This window comes from Odocoileus virginianus, chromosome 23, assembly GCF_023699985.2.
Source record: "Odocoileus virginianus isolate 20LAN1187 ecotype Illinois chromosome 23, Ovbor_1.2, whole genome shotgun sequence".
NCBI lineage: Eukaryota > Metazoa > Chordata > Mammalia > Artiodactyla > Cervidae > Odocoileus > Odocoileus virginianus.
Genome location: NC_069696.1, coordinates 18,435,589 through 18,458,950, shown reverse-complemented (window position 1 = coordinate 18,458,950; position 23,362 = coordinate 18,435,589). Strand labels below are relative to the sequence as shown.

Here is a 23,362-nt window from a genome sequence, read left to right as displayed (position 1 = left end):
CGCCTGGCTTTTTTTTTTTTTTTTTTTTTAAGCGCGAAAACATTTCGAAACTTTTTGGTGGATAGCAGTCAAGCTAGTTTGACCCTCGAGAAAGGTCGGAGGATAATTCACGTTGACGCGATGGATTCAAGCACACAACACTACATTCTTCGAGATTTTGCAGTCATTACTGCACACGCTTGTATGGTCGTCCCTCCTTTCCGTTACTGTGTGTCTGCCGTGAATTCTCTGAGGAGAATTCAGCGAATCGAGTAGTAAAGGAGTGGACGTAGGAGAGCCGTTCAGGCTTTAAAAACAGCAAAGTGATGGGCTTTATGTGTTTGGAAAGATAACCCTGGGAGCGACAGAAGGAATAAATCTTTAAGGACCGTGAAAAAAAATTTTTTTTTTCTGGAGACCAAGAGGGATTGTGAAGTAAGGTAATGCAGAGAGAAGAAGATGGGAAAATAGAAGCGGTGAAGGAAGGCAGTAACTACACAGCCCAGTGGAGAGGGGAAAGTAGGAAAACAGGGCTCTTGGTAGTAGAATAGTGTTCCCCAACACTGCTTTTTTTTTTTTTTTTTTCCACCAGGGACCAGTTTTGTGGAAGACAGTTACTCCGTGGTGGGTGGGAGACAGGGAATGGTTTCAGGATGAGTCAGACTCATTACATTTATTGTGAACTTTATTTCTATCATGATGGTATCAGCTCCACCTGAGATCATCAGGCATTAGAGCCTGAAGGTTGGGAACTCCTGCAGTAGAGAACGTTTCCCATCAGATAGTGTGAAGATGTTCGTGTTTGTAAACAGAAAGACAGAAATGCCCCCCACATTTAGTTCCTCTTGAGTAGGGTGGAAATCGGGGAGTCCCTAAGTGAGTGGGACGAGGAGGATTCTAAAAGCCAGAGTCCTGAGCAAGGACTGAGGTTGGGATGGGGAAGTAGAGGAGTCAGGAATTCTGGAAGCATCTTGGGAGGACTAACCTGACCTCTTTCTCTCTCAGGATACATGGGACACCTGCACGAGCATTCAGTTTCTTCCTGCAGTGTCTGAGAGGTACTACCCACACCTGAAGTGTCCTCGTCCTGTGGGTCCCTTCAGCCACACCTCAGGCAGGATGCAGTGTGGATTTCATGGAGTGGAATGGTGGAACTGAGCTATCAAGACACCAGCTTGTTACAAAAGTACATACTTTCTGCTTTTAGCCTCCCAGAGTCACTTGGTATGAGAGTCCATCTTGATATTAGCAGCAATCTCTAGTCAACTTTTGATTTTTTATGTACTGTCTGGAGTACAAGGCAAAGGAACAATGCAATTTTAGTCGACCAGCAAAGGAATTGCTTGTAGGTAAGCAATATAGCTTCATCTGTAAGAAAAACTCAATATAGAAAGCCACAGGATTTAAGTTAGCAGTGAGGGAGAAGGATCCAGGTATCAGTCAATAGAATCGAAATGCTTCATTAAGAAAGGTCCAGTCCTGGTAGTCCCCTATCAAGAAGTTCTCCCTAGAGCAGTTCACTTCATTTTGGCAGCCTACAGTATAGCCTAGGAAATGGCAACCCACTCCAGTATTCTTGCCTGGAGAATTCCATGGACAAAGATGCCTAGCAGGCTACTGTCCATGGGGTGACAAAGAGTTAGACATGACTGTGAAATTAACACTAGTATAACCTAGTAACTGGGCCACATGTGTGTCATTCATGAAACTGTTCCAGAAAAAAAAAAAAATCCATGCGTGCAGTAGAGTAGGGTTTCTGCACTGATGCCTTCGTATTTTGGTTTTAGGGAGTGGGATCATCCAACTGTAAGAGGAGTGATCTCTCAGTATGGTGTCACAGAAAGGTATAGAATTGAGAATCAGACCTGGAGTTTGATGCTAAGGTATGACAGTCTTGCTGTGTGACCTCTCTGAGCCTCGGTTTTCCTGTGTGTCAGATAAGAACAGTAGTGTCTTCTTCATAGGATGACTATAAAGATGAAACAAAATACTGTTGACAACTGCATGAGTTACTAGCATAACTTATAGTGTATGTTTAATAAGAGTTTCTGCCTTGAGCTTCCCACCATTTTTACCTGCCATCTCCTCACCAAAATGTGCATACTCAATGTAACATCTGTATTCAGAGAACCTTAGGCTAGATTCTTTACCTTGCCTGCACATTAGCATCATCTGGGGAGCTTTAGAAAGTCCTAGTGCTCAGGCTTTATCTGTGACAATTCAATCAGAATCTCAGGAAGTGGAACCCAGATATCAGTATTTTTTTAAAGCTCCTCATTTTACTGCCAAGGTTGAGAATCACTGCTCTGACTACACAAGTGGTGCTGTCGGTACTTTCAAATGAGAATAGTGAGAATCAAGTGTGTTTTTGTAGCCTTACAGTGAGTAGACAATCACTTGTACTGGGAGGGATGGCAAGGTGTGGGTCAGGAATTTGAATTTCTAAGAGAAAGGGTACTTTCTTGTAGGTTTCTAGGGATATAAGTAATTCAGAAGTTGAAACCACCATACTACTTCTGTTATTGATGCCAGGATATTGTGGTTATTGGCAGGCTCGGCAGTGGAGAGTTCATGGAATTAAAAAAAAATACACACTAAGATGTCAGTCATTTCCTCTGTCAATTGCTTCCTCGCTTTCCTTGTCCTTCCTCTTTATAAAATTTGCCAGTTCTGTTAGAGAGTGTTGAGGGAGAAGTACAAGAACTCTGCTCCATCCCAGTGCCTCCAGCTGATTTGATCCACTTTATATCTGACTTTGTTGTTGTTGTTTAGTCACTCAGTCATGTCTGACTCTTTGCAACCCAATGAGTTAAAGCAAGCCAGGCTTCCCTGTACTTCACTGTCTCCTGGAGTTTGCTTAAACTCATATCCATTGAGTCAGTGATGCCATCCAACCATCTCATCCTCCATCGCCTTCTTCTTCCCTTTGTCTTTCCTAGCATCAGGGTCTTTTTCCAATGAGTCGCCTCTTTGCATCAGGTGGCCAAAGTATTGGAGCTTCAGCATCAGTCCTTCCAATGGATATTCAGGGTTGATTTCCTTTAGGATTGACTAGTTTGATCTCCTTGGTGTCCTTGAGCTGAGTCAAACTTACTGCCTCCTAAGAATTTGGATCAGAATATTGAGAGACTGGGTTATATGTTTTCTCCCCAGCTTTATGGAAGAGTGACTGACAAATAAAAGTTGTATATCTTTAAGTTATACAATGTGATGTGATATATGTACATTGTGATGTACCTTGTGGTGACCACAGTCAAGCTAAATAATACCCCATCTCACATAGTTGCCATTTTTGTATTTGTGGTGAGAACACTTGAAATCTCTCTCAGTAAATTTCAAGTATATACTGTTACTAACTATAGTCAACATGCTGTATGTATATAAGATCTCGAAAACTTGTTTACCTTATAATTGAAACTTTGTACCCTTGACTAGTATCTCTCCCTGTAGTGAAATCCGGAAGCCCTGGTAACCACTATTCTACTCACTGTTACTATGAATTTAACTTTTTTAGATTCCACATATGAATGAGATCATGCAGTATCTGTCTTCCTGTGTCTGGCTTATTTCACTTAATGTAAGATTCATCCATGTTGTCACAAATGGCAGGATTTTCTTTTTTAAGGTTGAATAATACTCCAGTGTGTGTGGGTGTGTGTGTGGGGGGGGTATTTGTGTATCACATTTTCTTTACTCATTCATCTGTCAACAGACACATTGTTTCCACATATCTTGGCTATTGTGAATGATATGTCCATGAACATGGGAATGCAGACATCTCTTCTAGACAGTGATTTTATTTCCTTTAGGTATATACCCAGAAGTGGACTTTCCAGGTGTCTAAAATCAAGATTGCCAGGAGAAATATCAGTAACCTCACATATGCAGATGACACCACCCTTATGGCAGAAATTGAAGAGGAACTAAAAAGCCTCTTGATGAAAGTGAAAGAAGAAGTGAAAAAGTTGGCTTAAAGCTCAACATTCAGAAAACTAAGATCATGGCATCTGGTCCCATCATTTCATGGCAAATAGATGGGGAAACAGTGTCAGGCTTTATTTTTCTGGGCTCCAAAATCACTGCAGATGGTGATTGCAGCCATGAAATTAAAAGATGCTGACTCCTTGGAAGGAAAGTTATGACCAACCTAGATAGCATATTTAAAAGCAGAGACAATACTTTGCTAACAAAGGTCTGTCTAGTCAAGGCTATGGTTTTTCCAGTGGTCATGTATGGATGTGAGAGTTGGACTGTGAAGAAAGCTGAGTGCCGAAGAATTGATGCTTTTGAACTGTGGTGGTGGAGAAGACTCTTGAGAGTCCCTTAGTGCAAGGAGATCCAATTAGTCCCATCCTAAAGGAGATCAGTCCTGGGTGTTCATTGGAAGGACTGATGCTGAAGCTGAAACTCCAATACTTTGGCCACCTCATGGGAAGAGTTGACTCATTGGAAAAGACCCTGATGCTGGGAGGGATTGGGGGCAGGAGGAGAAGGGGACGACAGAGGATGAGATGGCTGGATGGCATCTCCGACACGATGGACATGAGTTTGAGTAAACTCCAGGAGTTGGTGATGGGACAGGGAGGCCTGGCATGCTGTGATTCATGGGGTCACAAAGAGTTGGACATGACTGAGCGACTGAACTGAACTGAGTGGTAAAGAATCTGCCTGCCAACACAGGAGACATGGGTTTGATCCTGGGGTTGGGAAGATCCTCTGGAGGAGGGCATGGCAGCCCACTCCAGTATTCTTGCCTGGAAAATTCCATGGACAAATGAGCCTGGGGGGTTCTAGTTCATGGGGCTGCAAAGAGTCAGACATGACTGAGCAACTAGACAACAACAGTATGCCCAGAAATAGGCTTGCTGCATCATATTGTAATTCAGTTTTAATTGAGACTGATTCCTTTAGATAGAAGCATTGAATTTGTAAGGTCATGTAACTTGCAGAGAGCTGAGGCCACCATTTGTGCATTAGTAATTGGAACAAGCTGATTGCAAAAGAGAAGCAGGTGAATGCTGTTAATTAAGAGAGAGAAAATGGGAGAGAATAGGTCTTGTAGCCTCAAGAGAGAAAGAGATGGAGTCAGTGGCTATCTCAGCTCTGACAGCTTTGTGTCCCTTACTTTAGTCCCATCTTTGGTGTCACTACCACTTCCTGTTCTTGAGTTCCCTGCAGTTCTTCTTCAGAGTCTTTATAATAAATCCACCTCCACCCCAGTGGTTTTCTTATTTCCCCTTAGATAGCTCTCTAATGTGGCTAGTTGTGTTCTCCCTTTCCTCCTGCTCTTGGATTAATAAAACCATAATTTTCCACAACAGGAACACACATAAATACAGCAGGGACACTTATTTAACTCACTACTGCTCATATATGCCAAGAAAAAGTAGTTCTCTTCATTGTTTTCTAGAGTTTTCATGTGGTTATGTTCTATATTATTGCATAACCAAATTCCCCCAAACTTAGGAATTTAATAATAAGCATTATCTTATCATTTTTGTGGGTGAGGAATTTGGGAGCAGCTTAACCAGGTAGTTCTGGCCTGGGATCTCACAGAGTTGCAGTCAGGATATTGTCTGTGACTTCCTTAGTGGTGCAGTGGATAAGAATCCACCTGCCAATGCAGGGGACATGAGTTCAATCCCTGGTCCAGGAAGATTCCACAACGTAGAGTGCATGCGTGCTTAGTCACTTCAGTCATGTCTGACTCTCTGTGACCTCATGGACCATGGCCAGCCAGGCTCCTCTGTCCATGGGATTTTCCAGGCAAGGATACTGGAGTGGGTTGCCCTTTCCTTCTCCAGTGAGAAAGTATGAAGTGAGTGAAGTGAAGTCACTCAGTCGTGTCTGACTCTTTGTGACCCCATGGACTGCAGCCTACCAGGCTCCTCCATCCGTGGAATTCTCCAGGCAAGAATACTGGAGTGGGTTGCCATTTCCTTCTCCACCGCAACGTAGACAGAGTAAGCCTATATGCCGTTAACTACTGAAGTTCGCACACCCTAGAGCCTGTGCTCTGCATAAGAGAAGCCATTGCAATGAGAAGCCTTTGCACTACAGCTGGAAATTAGCCCTCCCTTGCGGCAACTAGGGAAAGCCCATGTGCAGCAGTGAAGACCCAGCAGAACAGCAACAACAAAAGATGTCGTCTGGACTGCAGTTGCTTGACTAGGGCTGGAGGATCTGATATGGGGTGGCTCCCTGTCCTGTTGCTCGTTGGCACTGGTTGGTGAGAGGCCTCAGTTTTCCATGCGTGGACCTCTTTACAGTACAGCATTAGTGTCCTTATGACATGGTGGCTGGCTTCCCCAAGAATGAGTCATCCAAGAGGGAGCGAGCCAGGCAGAAACTGTCCTTGCGATGATCTAGCCACAGAAATTACAGAGAATCACTTCTACCACATCATTTTAACTGGAAACAGGTTGTAAGGATGGCCCATGTTCAAGAGAAATATTATTAGATGTCACCATTTGAAGGGAGGCATATCAAAGAATTTGTGGACATATTTTAAAGTCATCCCAACTGTTCGATTACAGAAAAACCAACTAAGTGTCCAGTTCAGTGTCAAATATAGTTCATTCAATTTCATTATTTAAGTGGTTCCTTTAAGTAGCATAAGTCTCCTCTGGATAAAAATGTGTCCTGTTTCATAATGTTTCCCAAGGAGGTCCTGACATCTTCTCTGATGATAACATCCATGTGTATGAAGGGTGGGGAAGGGTAATAGATGCATCCTTGTGGACTCGTGAGTAGGGGGGGTATTCCCTGGCTTCGTTCTGGACCTAGTGTATGCACTGGCAGGGTCTTTGCATGATGCCCCTTGCTGGCCTGATCACTGGGGAACCTGCTGGCCTGTGATGCTGAAGCCTGGATCTCATGAATTCATGGCCCATTTTTGGCTTCAGGCAAATCTCCCAGGGAGGAACAGCCTCTCCCCTTTAGGGACTCTGCTTCTCCTTGGCTCTTGCTATTGAGTCACCTCACCTGACCACAGCAGGTCCCGTGGCTGTTAGTTTAGCATCTATGCTTCAAAGGAACAGGAAACTCTTGGGATGGTCACCTGCTCTGTATGCCTGTGTACGCTGTAGAAAATTTGCCATTGGCCCAAATGGCCATGCAAAGTTCAGAATGAGGTGTGAGGGGCCTTGGCAGCTGTCTCCAGAGGGGAGCAAAAGCAGAGATCTCTTGCCCTGAGTGCTCCTCTCAACCTGGAGGTAACTTACTGTGGTAGGCAGAGTTAGGACACCTCTAGATATTCACCCTAATACTCAGACCCTGTGAATATGTTACCTTCCAGGGTAAAAGGGACTTTGTAGATGTGACTAAGTTAAGGCCTTGAGAGGGGAGATTATCCTGGATTATCTCGTGGATCCAATCTAGTGACTTTCCAGTCTGAGGTCAGAGTCACAGTGAGTGACCCTGGAATGGGTAAAGTTACTCACCATTACTCTGACTGTGAAGTAATGGTTAAAGAGATACAAGATGGTTGGTTTTGAAGATGGAGTAAGGGAGTTATGAGCCGAAGGATGTAGGCAGCATGGAAACAGATTCTCTTTTCTGTAGCCTCCAGAAGAGAACACGGCCCTGCTGTCACCATAATCTGAGCCCTAAGACCCATGTTGAATTTCTGACCTACAATACCATAAGACAGTAGATTTGTGTTGTTTGAAGCCATTGTTTCCAATAATTTGAAAGAGTCACCAAGAGAAAATGAATATGCTCATGTCCTTCTTAGGTCTAGAAGGAATCAGGTCCAGTGACTGGCTGCTTTATTCTCCTTTATCTCTTCCTCTCTGAACCTGAGATCTAGAGGGAGAGACTCTTACTCTCTGTGTGGCATGTCCTTGTCCACCACAGAGCAGAATTTATTACTTTCCATTTTCATTCAGACAACAGAGTTGAAAGTACAGTACACACCCACACACTCTTCACCTAGATTCGCCAGTTGTTACTTTCCTTTTCTGATTATGTATGTACGTATTTTTTCTTGTTTAACCACATGTGGGTAACTTGGAATTCATCTTGACCTTTCATCCTTAATTCTTCAACATCTCCTCTAAGTATAAGAAAATCCACCCATTAACTACAATTCCTTTCTCACACCTAATAGAAATAATGATTTCATGACACCATCTAATACAAATCACAAGACAAATTTTCCCAATTGTCCCCAAAATATTTTAGAGCTATTTTATACTAACTCTCCCTCCTTATTCAGCATCTCGTCAAATTACGTGCTTTGCAGTTGGTTTTCTTTAGTCTCTTTAATCTGTCACAGTTCACCCTTCTTATTTTAAAACAATGACCTTTTGATAAGTCCAGACTAGTTCTCTTGCAGAATATTCTATGTTCTCAATTTGGTTGATTTTTTCTTTTTCTTTCTTTCTTTTTTTTTTTTCTTAGTTTAGTCTCGCAGTCGTGTCCGACTCTTTGCGATCCTATGGATTGTAGACTACCAGGCTCCTCTGTCCATGGGATTTTCCAGGCAAGAGTACTGGAGCGGGTTGCCATTTCCTTCTCCAGAGGATCTTCCAGACCCAGGGATCGAACCCAGGTCTCCCACATTGTAGGCAGACACTTTACCATCTGAGCCACCAGGGAAGTCCCTGATTTTTTTTCTTATAATGTCTTTGCTTTGTTTCTCCAACCACTGCTTTCCCCACCCCTCTCCCCTCCCCGAGAGGCACACTGTATAGAGGTTTGATTATATTCAGATAAATGTTTTTTGGAAAGAATACTTCATGAGTAATGTTGAGTAGGTTGCATTGCTTTCTGTTAGACACTAATTTCAGGTTGTCCCATGGTTGTATGTGTGCTCAGTCATGTCTGACTCTTTGCTACCCTATGGACTGTGGCCCACCATTGTTAGTGATGCTAAATTTGGTCACTTGGTTAAGATGATGATCCCCTCTCCCAGTATCACCATTGAAAGTTTGTAAATAATCTACAAACAACCTGTTCCCAACAACTTTTCATCTCATAGTTTGAATATCTGTTGTGGTCCTTGCTTGAATCATTTCTTACACTGGGGCCTGCAAAAATGGTGTTCTAACTATTATATTCTGCATTTATTAGCTGGCATTCTTTTGTAAATAGAGTTTTCTTTAAGAGAATTGTTTTAATGAATCTCTCAGTGGACAATTGGATAGTGGTTTGTGTTCAGCTTTGTTTATTATTTTTTCTTTTTTTCTTTTTAAATTTAAATTATTTATTTAGTTTACTTTACAACATTGTATTGGTTTTGCCATACATTGACTTGAGTCTGCATAGGTGTACTTGTGTGCCCCATCATGAACCCCCCCTCCCAACTCCCTCCCCATCCCATCCCTCTGGGTCATCCCAGTGCACCAGCCCCGAGTATCCTGTATCATGCATCGAACCTGGACTGGCGATTCATTTCACATGTGATAATTTACATGTTTCAATGACATTCTCCCATATCATCCCACCCTCGCCCTCTCCCACAGAGTCCAAAAGACTGTTCAATACATCTGTGTCTCTCTTGCTGTCTCGCATACAGGGTTATCGTTACCATCCTTCTAACTTCTGTATATATGCATTAGTATACTGTATTGGTGTTTTTCTTTCTGGCTTACTTCACTCTGTATAATAGGCTCCAATTTCATCCACCTCATTAGTACTGATTCAAAGGTATTCTTTTTAATGGCTGAGTAATATTCCATTGTGTATATGTACCACAGCTTTCTTATCCATTCATCTGCTGATGGGCATCTAGGTTGCCTCCATGTCCTGGCTATTATAAACAGTGCTGCAATGAACATTGGGGTACACGTGTCTCTTTCAGATCTGGTTTCCTCAGTATGCGCAGCAGTGGGATTGCTGGGTCATATGGCAGTTCTATTTCCAATTTTTTAAGGAATCTCCACACTGTTCTCCATAGTGGCTGTACTAGTTTGCATTCCCACCAACAGTGTAAGAGGTTCCCTTTTCTCCACACCCTCTCCAGCATTTATTGCTTGTAGACTTTTGGATAGCAGCCATTCTGACTGGCGTGTAATGGTACCTCGTTGTGGTTTTGATTTGCATTTCTCTGATAATGAGTGATGTTGAGCATATTTTCATATGTTTGTTAGCCATCTGTATGTCTTCTTTGGAGAAATGTCTGTTTTGTTCTTTGGCCCACTTTTTTATTGGGTCTTTTATTTTTCTGGAATTGAGCTACAGGAGTTGCTTGTATATTTTTAAGATTAATCCTTTGTCTGTTTCTTCATTTGCTATTATTTTCTCCCATTCTGAAGGTTGCCCTTTCACTTTGCTTATAGTTTCCTTTGTTGTGCAGAAGCTTCTAATTTTTTTTTTTTTTAAATTTTTATTAGTTGGAGGCTAATTACTTTACATCATTACAGTAGTTTTTGTTATACATTGATATGAATTAGCCATGGATCTACATGTATTCCCCATCCCAGTCCCCCCTCCCACCTCCCTCTCCACCCAATCCCTCTGGGTCTTCCCAGTGCACCAGGCCCGAGCACTTGTCTCATGTACCCAACCTGAGCTGGTTATCCGTTTCACCCTAGATAATATACATGTTTCAATGCTGTTCTCCTGAAACATCCCACCCTCTCCTTCTCCCAGAGTCCACAAGTCTGTTCCATACATCTGAGTCTCTTTTTCTGTTTTGCATATAGGGTTATCGTTACCATCTTTCTAAAGTCCATATATATGTGTTAGTATACTGTAATGGTCTTTATCTTTCTGGCTTACTTCGCTCTGTATAATGGGCTCCAGTTTCATCCATCTCATTAGAACTGATTCAAATGAATTCTTTTTAATGGCTGAGTAGTATTCCATGGTGTATATGTACCACAGCTTCCTCATCCATTCGTCTGCTGATGGGCATCTGGGTTGAGAAGCTTCTAATTTTAATGAGGTACCATTTGTTTATCCTTGTTTTTATTTCCAGTATTCTGGGAGGTAGGTCATAGAGGATCCTGCTGTGGTTTATGTCGGAGAGTGTTTTGCCTGTTTTCCTCTAGGAGTTTTGTAGTTTCTGGTCTTACATTTAGATCTTTAATCCATTTTGAGTTTATTTTATGGTGTTAGAAAGTGTTCTAGTTTCATTCTTTTACAAGTGGTTGACCAGTTTTCTCAGCCCCACTTGTTAAAGAGATTGTCTTTTCTCCATTGTATGTTCTTGCCTCCTTTGTCAAAGATAAGGTGTCCATGGGTGCATGGATTTAACCTGGGCTTTCTATTTTGTTCCATTGATCTATATTTCTGTCTTTGTGCCAGTACCATACTGTCTTGATGACTGTGGCTTTGTAATAGAGACTTAAGCCTGGCAGTTTGATTCCTCCAGTTCCATTCTTTCTCAAGACTGCTTTGGCTATTCAAGGTTTTTTGTATTTCCATAAAAATTGTGAAATTATTTGTTCTAGTTCTCTGAAAAATACCATTGGTATCAGCTTTGTTTAAAGCAGTTGGAAAACTCTCTTTTTTTAAAAAAGGATGTGTTAACTCAGTTATCAAGTTCACTAATATCTCAATAGCATCCTCAATGTTTCCAGTTGTTTCTTTGCTTGGCTCCCAGGAACTTTTTAAAATCCAGGCAATTGACCATGGTAGGATTTGAGGTAGAGGTGGGTGAGAGGTTCACCAGTCTGTGGTAAAAGGGAAGAAAAATTTCTAGATGGGAATCAAGAACCAGCATGATATTTCGACTGTACCAGTTCACAGGAAGATCAGTTTGTGGAAGTTAAGGATCTAAAAATTAATTCCCATAGAACTGGCTACAGACTTTGGGACCCTTTGGAAAATTTTTGCCTGCCCCAGTCTGAAGGCCTGCTCTATGGTACCAGACAATCTGAGCAAAGTCTTCCATATTTGTTTGATGACAGACAAAGGAATTTTGAGAATGGCTTTCAAAACAGTAGCTTGGATTTCAAGCCTATTGTCTTGCTGTACACTCCTGTTTTAAATTTTGGAAGCTGAATATTTATTCCTTCTTTTTTTCCCATCACTTTGGTAACTCTGAAGAGTGCCACATTCCCTGTCCCCAAGGCCAATTGATTCCCCAGGCAGGCAAAGGAGAAAAAAAAAATCACATAAATTATTTTCAAAATATGACCCCAGTTACACAAATATTATGGGATTTTATGGGTTGGATGGAAGATGACTGTCTACTTTCTTCAAAAATGCTGGGAATAAGTTTGGTGATTATAAATATAATATTTTAATATAATTTGTATATTACATAGCATTTTATAGCTATTATTAATATTTCAGATTATGATTCCTTATGAAATTGTTTTTATTATTTTATCATTAAGCTATGATGTCCATGTGCAGTCATTCTAAAAAGAATGAATAATTTGATCTTTTTTTGCTCTCAAATGATTTAAAGCAGTCTTTCTGATTTCTTCTGTAAAAGGCCTATAGTACTGAATCACATCAGTCACATTAAATTGATGTTACTTTAAATGAATCCATTATTTATGATATAGAATTGTATAGTATAGTGTACCTGCTCTGGAGTCAGACTAAATAGTCCCAAGTCCTAGCTCCTATACTAACTAGTGGTGTGGTTGTGGGCATATTACTTCTCCTCCCTAAGTTTCCTTGTCAGGAATGGTAATAACAGTACCTGTCTTATGGTTGGATGTGCTCAGTCGTGTCCAACTCTTTGCTACCCCATGGATTGTAGCCCGCCAGGCTCCTCTGTCCATGGGGATTCTCCAGGCAAGAATACTGGAGTGGGTTGCCATACCCTCTTCCAGGGGATCTTCTTGACCCAGGGATCCAACCCAGGTCTCCTGCACTACAGGCGGAATCTTTACTGTCTGAGCCACCATAATTTGCTGAGAAACATAATACATCACCCCACTCCCAATATTTTTTTTTACCAGTGTGATGAATGTTTTATTAAAAATACAATAATTTCTTTTACCAAATCCGACTAAACCTCCAAGGAGTCTATTAAATAAATGAGAAAAATACAGTTAAGTTTTTCCCTGGTTGGATAGGAGGATAAAATGAAATCATGGCTCATGATAAATAATTAGCTGGTTCTTTTGTTGTTGCTGTTATTATTATTCTTATCATTCACTAAGAGAAGAGAGATGATATTAAGTCACCATCTGACTGACTCTTTTAAGGATTTCTTCAAACACATGTCCAGCTTTCCTAATAAATTAATTCTCTGAAAGGGGCCAGTGTTAGAATTAACAGAGTTGAATTTCTCTGACCCTTACATAGAAAAACTAGAATTAACGTGGTTCTTATCCTAGAATAAAAGAAGTAAACATGTCTTAAGCTATGGACATTAGGCCAGGAAAGAGCTTCAGTTTCATGAAATTATACTGGGGCTCCTCTATGCTACCTCTTTTCTTAACAGAATTTGCCTTACTGCACATTGAAAGTCAGTATTTCTACCTGAACCCTCCCCAAAGAAATACAATATTCAGAATTGCTATGCTTAGAATTCTGAGTTAGAAACAAACAGGTTATATGTATACCTAAAGAGACAAATGTATAGACTAACTTGGGATAGTCCAAATTTTATGCAAGAGATTGACCTTTTTATTCAAATTAATTTTTATTTAAAATAATCCAGCAAGTCACATTAAACAATATTTATCTTTTCTCCTGTAAACTCATAAAGCATGCACAATTGTTCCTAGTTCAGGGGTAGGTCTAGTGTATCTCCCACTTAAGACTGTTAGATCTAGATGAATGGCCTCATAAAAGTCAGAAGCTGCAACCTGAGAAGTATGTTTCCTGTGTTCTTCCACCCCTCCACCCCCCCACCCCAACCCCGCTTTCTGATGGCGCGCCACAGTCGTCCTGTGAAGCTGGCATTTTCATTCTGTTGCACCTAAACAGATTTTTAAGGAAAGAAGCAGTGAAGGATGGAAGGGGTTACCATCACAGTGTCCATACTAATTCCTAGAATCCTTTCAGGATTTAGGGTCAGTAACAATTCAGTAAAGAAGGGGCCCATTAGGTAAATTTGGCTCTGAAAATGCTAATTGAAAGTCCTCCTCTGCAATTCAGTTCTGTTCCCTCTTCCTTTCTTTAGTCAGCAGGGTCCCATGGTGACTGGTTCTGAACGCAGTCATCCCCTTCAGCAGTTGCCTAGCACCATGGCAACCAGGACGTCACTGAAGTAGGAAAGACCCTGCACAAAACAGCTCCTACCAGACTCGCTCTCTGCCTCTTAACTCAGCCCTGCCTGAGGCCTAGGGAATGGGGCTAAGGACATCTGAACATACACACTCAAGAAACCTACATATTTCTGTGGTTGTGCCTGTGAGCATAGATATATGGGCATACGATAAACTGTGTAATGAGAATTTCCTCTCCACCCCCAAAACATGGAGCATGTTTAAAGGGTGTGGATGGGTGGTGGGATGGGGGTGGGAAGGTAGACATTTGATGATATGTAAAAATTATGTTTGTGTTTATAAAAGTAAGTTGACAGTAGGGGAAGTTGGAGTCCTACTTATATATGGCCAGGTGTATATTTAGACACAAAACCTCAGGGAAATATTTTTAAAATAGTTGTATTTACCCGAGAGTGAAATAGACGAATGAGCACTGCTGAGGGGGTGTAATGCTGTCCGTGGTGCTGAACACTTGGTTTTTGTCAGATGTGCCAAGGGGGCTCTGGAGGGAGCTTAGGGAACACCTTTCCAACTCAGGGCATGGATGACAAGAGAGAAAGGGAGGGCCTGGGGAGAAAGCATCCTTTCCTTCCCTTCCAAGCAATTCTGCACGTCCAGGATAAAATGTTCGGATGAGAAATAAAAAAGAAAGTGGAGAAGACTAGAGGTTTGGATGGTTGAATCTTCGCCTTTTCATATGGAGATTTTCGGTCAGAGCCAATCAGGTCGGAGATTTCTGCCTCTGTGCTCCTGAAAGGAAAAGTGAGGGGAAAGGGAGAGAGAAGCTGGCCACATTCTCCTCCTGAGCCACATGATCCATTTCCCATGTGACACATTCCAGAGCCCAGGAAAGGAGAAGGGAGGGGCGCCGGGAGAGTGGGGCTGGGGGCGGGAAGACGGTTTAACAGTCACCCCTGCACAGCGTCATCTTGTCTTCCCACCAGGAAGCAGGCTGCGAGCCAAGGGGAAGGCAGAGGACAGATATGCCTGTGTTCCCAAGCTTCTGTGGCGGTTTATGGCATCCTCCAAACTCCTCTGCAAGGGCTGATCCTGACCGAGAAGACCCAAGGAGACGGTCTCTGAAATCAAGTCCAGATGAAGGTATGTGCTAGAGACCCCGCGGTTTCATGGCTGAAATTTGGCTCAGAGGATATGATACCTTCTGTTTTCCAGGCCATTTGGAGATTTTGTCTTGGCTTACATGCTGGTTAGGGGCTTTTGATTATCACAGGTCCAGAAAAGATGCCTAGGTAGTTCTATAAAATGCATAATTCACCACAGTAACTGCCTGTTGAAGAAAAACGAGATGGACATTGTATACAGTGATAATGAATAAAACAAAACACTCATTGCTGAAACAGATTTTTTTTTTCCTTTGAATCCTGGAAAGAGGGAAAACATAATTTTACTGACACCAGCCAGATTTCATATGTCACTACAATCAAATCCTGTTTCATCCTTTTTCAGCTGCTTATTCTGTGTCCATGTTCCCAAAGGTTATTGGCTGTGGCTGAGGGAGTCTGAGTGGGCTAGCATGCTGTTTCTTTGTGCTGTGTGATCATCTTCCTTCTGATGTCCCTAATACCAGGAGTGCTTGTGATTGTTTTCAGCTCTGTTAGGGAGGGTAGGCTGTCCACCAAATCTCATATCTTTCAGAATAGCTACCAAGAAGGCTCCCAGGAAGTTCTCAAAGGAATCTTCCAGAGTTACAGGCTAAAAGAATCTGCCATGCACTCAAATCTTGATCCCTTTGGTTATTTCTACCCAGCACAAAGAGAGGAACTATCAAATTTACATTTTATTTTGTCTTTATTTAACAAATACTTATAAAGTTCTTGCTATCTTGGCATCATTCTAAGCACACTCAGTTATTTAATCTGTATAATAACCTTCTGTGGGAGTTATTATTAGTACCCACATTTTGGAGATGAAGAAACTAAGGCACAGAGAAGTTAAGGAACTTTCCCAAGGTCACACAGCAATCAAATAGGAGAAACAGGGTTTGGACTGAAAAAACTTGACATCAAAGTCCATGCTCTTAACCACTGAACTGTGTTGCTTCCCTGCTTCCGTTATTTCAGATGATGTCAACAGTTGATCTGGTTACAAATTTTGTTCAGCTGACACTACTAGAACATTGAATCGTTTTCCCTGGCTAAAACAGATCCCCAGTGAAGTCTATATTTAATTTTGAATTATCCCACTAGTCACATTCTGTACCCCCAAATAACTCAGTAAGTAATTGCCTGTTCTTCTCTTCCCCTTGTGCTGTATAGATATCTGGTAGTAAAATACTGTGTTGCTATGGTGACCAAATGATGTCTAAAGGAAAAAAAGAAATCTTAAATTACTTCACAGTTGATTTTTTTTTTTAATCAACCCAGAAACATTCTTCCATCCTCAGGACCTAGTAACAGGACCAGCCTAACCATATTATCTTTAACAGTACTTACCTGGCTTTCAAAATAAAATAAATAGATTAAAAACTTCTAAAACTATAAACACAAACTATGCTTTATCAAACTGACTAGATTTATTGCTTTAAAATAACATTATCATACTTTAAAACAGGGAATAGACCTCTCTTTTACAAATTATCTCAGGTTTTATGGGAAAAAGAGGGATTTTTTAACTTCTGAAAATATCTGAAATATAAGATTTACTTCATCTTGGTCTGTGTTGTTTCCCTTCTGGCCCTTGACAAGAAAAGATGACATCTCATTCTTATATGCTGTGGGAAAACTTAGAGAAGTTACTGGGTGGGTCAAAGATAACAGAGAGAAAGAAAAGGGGGTAAGAAATAAAAATTTGTGAAATTCCTCATGGTATAAGGTGTTTCCCTTGAGGCTTTCATTGAAAAACACTTTGAGAGGAGGGTGTCTCCCTGACACCTTGAACTTTATTGAACTTTAGTTCTTAGTTAAGCCTTTGATCCTTGCTGAAATCTACATTTCCCTGGAACAAATACACTTAACACTATTGTAGTCATCTGAAGTCAGCTTCTGGACAGAAGGGACCCACTTCTTCCATCTCTGGATTTCTAACACTTAGCACTGGCCTGTTTATGATATCATCTCAATCTGCACTTGTGAATGAGAATGGGAAGACTGAAGACTCTGACAGCATTCTGGGGGCCCATATCTATTTTGTTTTGCATGCTTTTATGGGGAACGATATTGAGGAGGTTAAAGTGTAGTAGGAGAGAACTTGGCAACAGTCAAAGTTATGTCTGAAATTTACATATGCTAGTCAGACCAACCCTGGAGCAGACTAGAGTTCAAGAAAGATCCATAAATTTTTTTCCTGGGGATTACCAATCCCCTTGACATTTTAATTTAACATTTAGAATGAAGTTCTCCTGATATTTGTATCTACATCTACATGGAGGCACCCTGAACATTCTCATTTTCCTCTGATGTTTTTTGGCCTAGCATCATCTCCCAATGTTGAGATAGTTCACCTTGGGCCGAGAGAGAATGTCTTGAGAAGATCAGTTCCTGCCCCAGGCTGTCCTGTCCTAACCAACCATCCCTCACACTCCCTGGGACATTGCACCAAGATCCTATCCCACTGGCCTACAGGACTCCTCCCTGGAGAACCATGGGATCTTCAGAGTCAGAATTGATTGAGCCAGACTGCCGCTTCCATACCGTGGTGATTAGGACCTGAGTACAAGAGATTGTCTTGGGGCATCTTTAAAGTTTGCTTGGGATTTGAATTTTAAGTTATCAGGTTAATAACTAGGCTTAAAATAGTCACCCCTCCTGATAGCATACACAAATATAACCCGTTCTATTCTTTTCCCCGGCTTCCCTGGTGGCTCAGTGGCAAAGAATCCGCCTCCCAATGCAGAAGCCGCAAGTTCAATCCCTGGGTTGGGGAGATCCCCTGGAGAAGGAAATGCAACCCATGCCAGTATTCTTGCCTGGGAAATCCCATGGACAGAGGAGCCTGGCAGGCTACAGTCCATGGGGTTGCAAAAGAGTCAGACATGACTTAAGACTAAACAGCAATTCTTTTTCCATCTGATTAAGGGTCATTAAGAACATTAAGAGTAGGGTTTGTGGATAAGGTGTGGTTCAGACAGTAAAGTATCTGCCTACAATGCAGGAGACCCGGGTTCAATCCCTGGGTCGGGAAGATCCTCTGGAGAAGGAAATGGCAACCCACTCCAGTATTCTTGCCTGGAAAATCCCATGGACAGAGTAGCCTAGTGGGCTACAGTCCACGGGGCCACAAAGAGTCAGACACGACTGAGCGACTTCACTTTCTTTTTTTCTTTCACTATGTGTCCTTTAATCCTGTCTACGCATCCTCCCAGCCTTCAGTGTGGCCTGGAGTGAATGAGTTGTGGAAAAGAAACAGCCCTGCTGGAAATACTGTACAGCTGGACCGGTGCTGCTTGCCAACTGCACGCTTGCTGGCCTCCTCAGATGAGCAGGGCTATGCACACAAGAGGCTTGCATCTAGAAGCCTCTTTGGGTTTCCACTCATCCCTCTCAAATCTAAAAGGGGACAGTCCTCTCAACCAGCTGAACAGGAGCAGACAGAGAGAAAGTGGAGAGGCTCCCCTGCAGGAGAGACCTTGCTAAGAACACTTCCAGCTTGGAGGCTGGGGATGAAAGAAGAAATACGAAGAGGAACAGTGAGGGTGCATGGAGCTTGTGAAAGTGATACCTGGGTTCTGCCTTTCACTCACAGTCACTTCTGGCTGCTAGTCTGCCCTGCCCACCAGATTATCAGATCCTTTCCTAGGATGTGTATATGGGGAGGTAGAAGGAATAGAGACAAGGATCAGAGTGTGGGTGCAGTTTCTCCTCTGAGTCCAGACAAACAGTGGGTTGAGATGAGAGGACAATTTAAAAACCAAAAAGGCAGTCACCATCATGAATTTATTTCCCTGTTTGTAGCCTTATTTTTCCTGGACCAAACTTGGAAAGTGCTAATTTCTTGGAGCCTGTCATTCAGCATATTTCCAAGGCACTGAATGACTGTCATGTTTAATCTTGATGGATGCTCTCTGATGTGCATTAATAGACCCAATTTCTGATCAGGAAACTGGAGCTCAGGGTAACTAATCTGCCCAAAGCCACCCATAGCAAATAAAGCCAGCATCTGAATCCAGGTCTTTCTGGTTCCACTATGTCCCAAAGGAAAATTCTTTCCTCTATATTCTTTTAAAAATATTTTTGGATGTTAGAGTAATAACAAATAGAATTCTAGAAAATTTGGAAAATATAAAGACAAATAAAAGAATAATGAAAATAAAAATCAGTTGTGGTTCTGGCCACCTAGAAGCAACTTGTTTTAAAATTTTGGTGTTTTTCTTCTCAGTCTTTTTCAATATAGTGATAACAAAAGTAAACTTTTGTTAAGCTCTGGCTTTGTTCCAGACATTGTTCTTAGCTCCTTTTTGTGTCATTTTTTTCTCACAACAAATCAATAAGGTGGAGACTGTTATTATTCTAATTTTACTGGTAAAGACAATAAGCACATAGATGTTAAATAACTTATACAAGTAACAGGTGATTTGAAACCCAGGCAGGTTGGCTTGAGAGCAAGGGTTTTCAGCCTCAGCACTGTTGGCATCTTGGTTTAGACAGTTCTGTGTTGGGAATGGAGCACTTGTCCTCTTTATTGTAGTATGTTTAGCAGCATCCCTGGCCTCTACCTATGAGATATCAACACTTTCCTCCCTGAGTTGTGAAAATCAAGAGTGTCCCAGTATTGCCAAATGTCTCCTGGGAGGCAAAATGACCTCTGGACCACTAGTCTAAGAGCCTGTGCTTTGAACAATGCATGGTGGTTGAGATAACATAGCCTCTTCATATTTTAAGTGTGTTTAGAGTATTTTCTTCTACATGTCAAGAAAGAAATACACCTTTGAATTCAAATACAGGCTATGAAACCTGCCTGGGATGTCAGCAGCTTTAAAGAGCATAGGTAGGAAATTAGTTGCTTCCAGAAAAATGCTCATTAGTGGACTTTTGTCACAGGTTTATCTTATCCCACCATTGCCCAGTGTGGAGAATGTGTTTCTCTCTTATTACCTTTTCCCTGGTTCTATGCACCTTTAGCCTTCAGGAATTGGGATTTCACACGTACACTTAGGACAGTGCTTTTCAACCAAAGTGTCAAAATATGTCCCAAACAAAGGGTGTCTGTTGCAAATAATTTCTAGCTAAATAAAATACCAAAGTTTGCTAGTTATTCATTTTTTAAAAAACTTATGATAATAAATTTAAGGATGTCTAAAATTCTTTTCTACATGACTTCGTGACTTCTTGGGTTGAAGATTGTAGTCTGAGTGCCAAGTGTTGCACATAATTCTGGATGTGTCTGTAGGAGTATCTCACATGTATGGACTCAATGTCACACCTACCTCTGAAGAGGAAGTTGAAAATTGCTGGTGTTGGTGATTTCGGTCAGTCATTGCTTATATGCAGAGAGGATTAAAATAAGCACTGAGAAGTGATAGCAGTAACATTTTAGCTGATAAAATGTCTAAAAATATATGGCACTAAGATATGTTATTAACCATGTGAAACATGTGCAAATACCATATTTTTAATCACATCTGACCACATATGTAGTTGCATAATTTGTCCATGAAAAATACATGTGCTGCACATTCAAATCTAGTTTCTCCATGAGCTTGAAGGTAGCTTTCTTGGAAAACCATGATTGAGGACAGTGATGCAGATCAAAATTTACCCAGAGTGTTGATGTGAACTTGATGTGAGACAGCATGTAAATGCTTCGGAAAAAGAGAAGCTTTTGGTAACTCGCTATTCAGTGCTTATACTCAGTTCTTAATGAATCCTTCACCTTCTTTTCAAAAGGCTGTAGATCACATCTAATGTTCAGCTCTTTGTTTTAAGTGTAATGAATCTGGTCTTTGCCTCCCCACATCTCTCCTATTTCAGTCTCATGACTAAAGATGTTGATAATGAAATCAGAGAATGGAAATGAACATTTCCCTCCCAAACTTGAATTCAATGAGCACACAGCAGCTGTTCAAAAAATGTTTGTTGTAATAAACTGAGTTTACTGAGGTGCAGACTCTGTGGCCAAATTATTTTCTTCAAAACTTGAAAGATCTCATTCTAGGAAGAGAGGTGTGAAAAATTGGTAGAGGACAGTCAGGGTTTCTAGCAAGTATTTCTCCTCCCCAAGAAGTCTGGTGTTACCTGGGACGGGAAGCAAATACACGTGGCAGGTTTTCCTAAACCAGACCACTTCTTGTGAGGAATCTTCATTAGGAGATTGTTGGCACATCCAGGGTAACTACTGAGGGGGGCTTGGCTGGCCCCTCAGTACAATTCATCTCTCCTTTGGAGACGAGACTAGTGACCTTGGGCTGGACCCCAGCATCCCTTAGCAGCTTCCCTCTCCTCCCATCAAAGTGCACTTTGAGGAGGAGCTCTCCACCAGCTGAGAGTGGTGGCTTATAAGCTAAATGAGTGTGTGTTGCTCATTATGATGTCTGCCCATCAGTGTTAGTTCCTACAGTGAACATGACCTTTAAAAAAAAAAGAAATCATCTGGACCAACTCATTTTTGTTGCAGACATGGAAACAGATTCAGGGAGATTAATTTACTTGAGGTCCTTACACTGATACAAAAATAAGACCTGGGTCTCTTGATTTGCTGGTTCAGTGCTTATAATCAGAATTATAACTTGGGTTTCTCAGCCTACAGTCTGACATTAAAGGTGAAGTAGAAAGTACTACATTCTTTAAGCTTTTGGGGGTTTCTGATATCCTAGATCCTGGTAGAGAAGTGGGAGGTGATAGAATGGCTGGTATGAGTTTCAGTGTTCATACTCGGTTTTATAACAAATCTATATTGAATGTTTCTGTTGCTGCTGTCACAAACGAACACAAACTTGGCCAACACAATCGCAGCTATTGATTAAGTCACAGTTCTGCAGATCAGAAGTCTGGGTGGGCTTGGCTGGTTTCTCCACTTAGAGTCTCACAAAGCTTCAAGGTGTTGACAGGACAGCACTCTTCGTAGAGGCTCCAGGGCTGATTCCCCTTCCAAGCTCCTATCTGTGGTTGGTAGAATCCTGTGCCTCGTCCTTGTAGGACTAAGGGCATGTTTCCTTGATGACTGTCAGTTGGGGGCCACCCGTAGCTCCCCAAGGCCTCCCCCTGGTTCTTGCATGTGGGTCCCTCCACCTCAGAGCCAGAACAGCGTATCAGTTCCTTCTCACTCTTGGAATCTGTCTCTGGTAGCTCTCTGCCATCAGCCGAGAAAGTTCTGTCTCTGAAAGGGCTCATTAGTTTGGGCCCCCCTGGCTAATTCAAGATCATCTTCCCATTTTTAGTTGCATAACCATAAATGTGTATGTAGAGTTCCTTTTGCTATTTAGTGTAACATATTCACAGGGATGGAGGTATGGACGTCTTGGGCGGGGGTGTGGCATTCTGCCTATTATTCATGTCGTCTGAGTGTGTGCTAAGTTGCATCAGTTGTTTCCAACTCTGTGTGACCCTGTGGACTGTACATGTTATTTCCTTTAAATAATGGCAAGGCTCCATCCTACCAGGACAATGGAAAAGTTGGTGACAAACATTCCTAGGATTCTCAGCCTCTTGCTAGGACTCGGGGCTCTTAGACACTACAAAAAGAAAAGGTGGCCCCTCTAGTGTTGGATCCCCTCTGATTATAGCAGAGATGTAATTATGGCCTGAACTGCTGTGTGTGCTTGAAGGCTGGTGAAGCTGCTGCATCAGTATACCCCCCACCCCACCCCTGACCTGGAGCAGTGGCCTCTTTTCCAGCTGGGGAACTCCATTCCTTGGACCCACCTCTCTACCTGCAAACCTCCATCACCACCTGTCCCTTACCTGTAGCACAGTGAGGAAGTGAGGCAAGGGTCCCAGGCCTGCCTTTTCTTTTTAATTGCCTTATTTACATGCCATAAATTTCACTTGTTTTAAGGGTACAATTCAGTGATTTTTGTTAACATTTACAGAGTTGTACAACCATCACATAATCCAATTTCACAACCTTTTCATCATCCTCAAAAGATCCCTTGTGCTCATCCAGGACTCCCCTTTGCAGGACTCCAGGGGGCACAGCCACACTCTTGGTTCAGAGGTCCTAGTATCTCCCTCCTCCCCTGTACAGAAATACAGAAATTCCACGCCCCCCCACCCCCCGCCACCAACCAGCATCCAGAAAACAAAAGCCAAGGAAGCAGTCTTGTCTCAGGCCTGGTGAAGCAACTCTCCTCTAAGACAAGACAGTGC

General features: G+C 41.9%; 1 protein-coding gene across 5 annotated transcripts in view; it reads left to right on the top strand.

The window, feature by feature from the left end:
• The first annotated feature begins 27 nt into the window (after positions 1–27).
• The window catches only part of GPR19 (G protein-coupled receptor 19), a 37,782-nt gene continuing 14,447 nt past the window's right edge, over positions 28–23,362 (top strand). The window contains exons 1-3 of one of the 5 annotated variants that reach the window (XM_020882700.2): positions 28–419; positions 985–1,037; positions 15,047–15,203. The gene's annotated coding sequence lies outside the window, so the exon portion shown is untranslated. Of the gene's footprint in view, positions 420–984; positions 1,329–1,376; positions 1,863–13,898; positions 14,248–14,703; positions 14,828–15,046; positions 15,204–23,362 lie in introns of those variants that run through there. The other 4 variants (XM_020882694.2, XM_020882699.2, XM_070453644.1 and 1 more) reach the window with 4 other exon arrangements.